The 1,929-nt window shown below is 38.6% G+C and overlaps 1 pseudogene; it reads right to left on the reverse strand.

The window, feature by feature from the left end:
• Window positions 1–537: 537 nt before the first annotated feature.
• Window positions 538–1,423, reverse strand: LOC149576885 (uncharacterized; annotated as a pseudogene).
• Window positions 1,424–1,929: the final 506 nt, after the last annotated feature.

Below are 1,929 nucleotides of genomic sequence, written 5' to 3' on the forward strand. Positions count from 1 at the left end.
TGTAAGCTTCACCGTTCCATATCGCGAGCCTCTAGAACTTCTCTCCAGAAGTGTGATCTTTATTGTGAAAAGGTTAATTGGGAGAATGGACACGGATCCTGTTGTGCACAATAGCAAGAATTTGTCATTCATGATAGAGACATTGGAAATTGGTGTTTGTCCTTTTATTGCAACATTATCTGGTGGTATGTGGCGATCTACCACTCCTGAAGAAGTTCTTGATATTCTTCTTGTGGAGTTGAGAGCTATGGCAGAGGTCCAGCTAGGGCAGGCTGTGTGAAGTGTTGTGTTGGACGGTGCTTGGACAGCTATAGTCGGCTGCACATGGGAGATGATCTATGTGCCGACAGTTACATGGTAGGTGTAATTAATTTATCATTCTAATAACAAGCACATTTTACAGGTATGCTCGATATCATTCTGTAGATTATTTTTATATGTATGTTGGTTGCCTAGTCTTATAGGAAAATTCCTCTATGGATTGGTTAGGGTTTCATTTTAGTGGGGATATCTACAAATTCCCGCAGTAATAACCTGCTACCAATTGTGTGGCCTCTGGAGCATTTTTGGGCAATCAAGTGCATCTCAGACATGGTTGTCTAGAAATGACCAAGTCTACCTAAACTCTGGTGAGTAATCAGTTAGCATGTAAAGCTTTGTTGTTGTATAAATTCCTCCTAATACTATACTCTTAGCATACCCGTCAACATGGGCTGAGTGGTTACCGGCGGCATGCCAAATTTCATCTATTAAAATGGCTCTTTACTTAAACTTATTAGAAAATTTAGTGAATTTTCCTAGATGCATAATGCTTGAGGCCATTCAGAAACATAGGCAGCCTACATTTCTAGATGGATGCCAATGAGTTTTGCGACGCAGTTGTTAAGCACCATATTGGAAAGCACTTCATTGTGTAATTCGATCTCATCTATTATTAGCCTTTGCAAGAAATTATCCATTAAATACTCAACACGTGTAGCTTCCTTCCGAGGGTGAAATACCCACATCTATTTCCCCTGTTACCATAGGTTCCTCTATCCACCCCAATTTTGGCACATATTCGACCACTGCTTTCAAGATCCTGGTACTCATCTTTGATATTAGGATGTGTTGCATTTTCTTCCCTGTCCTTATTTTCTTGTTCAATGTGTATGGATTGAGACTCTACATTTTCAAGGGGTACAGTGATATTGTCTACAAACCCCCATAAATTGTAGTGCAAGAGTCCCAATTCTTTCCTCAGCAATGGCAAAGGCTGATAAATTGGAAGGGTGGTGTGCGCATTACTTGTGATGTTGATATGCCAGTGATTTTTATGAATGTTATCCCATATATTTGAATACTGTAGGACTACAAATACAATATAAGTTGAGAAAAGCCAAGCCAAGAAAAGTATTGAGAATGATAACATTTCAATTGTCATTATAGAAAAGCAGTGGCAGCAGATTTAATGGATCTGATTTTGTCAGAAGGCCTCTTCTCGGACTCATGAGTAGAAGTCCTCAAACAAGAAGAGACTCATGATCCACTTAAAGTTTCACTCTTCAAAACTAATCTGTAGAAACACTTGTACAAGATCAGGCTAGTGCAAATACTGACCTTTAAAATTTGAATTCCCAGATGAAGAAGTCTTCAGATCAAATACTTCAACTTGAACTAAAGTTTCACCACATCAGCAATGAAAAAGATAAGCTTAAATTGAAGCATAGAGAAGATGCAAAACTTTGGAGAGGTTTGGACTCAAAGCTGTTTTCCGTGAAGATGATACATGATTAATTTATAGAGACTTTGTAGGATTTGGCTATGAAAGTAGAAGAAGCTGAAGGTAGCAAGGAAATTTTGGAGAAACAGTCGACTGAAAGATTGAAATCATTTGAGGAATTGAGTGTTCATTTGAATGCCTTGTCCTCAAGATTGAACGGTGCAGGA

The sequence above is a fragment of the Cupressus sempervirens genome, chromosome 1, assembly GCF_028749045.1.
Source record: "Cupressus sempervirens isolate cs-2001-9-10 chromosome 1, ASM2874904v1, whole genome shotgun sequence".
Taxonomy (NCBI): Eukaryota; Viridiplantae; Streptophyta; class Pinopsida; order Cupressales; family Cupressaceae; genus Cupressus; species Cupressus sempervirens.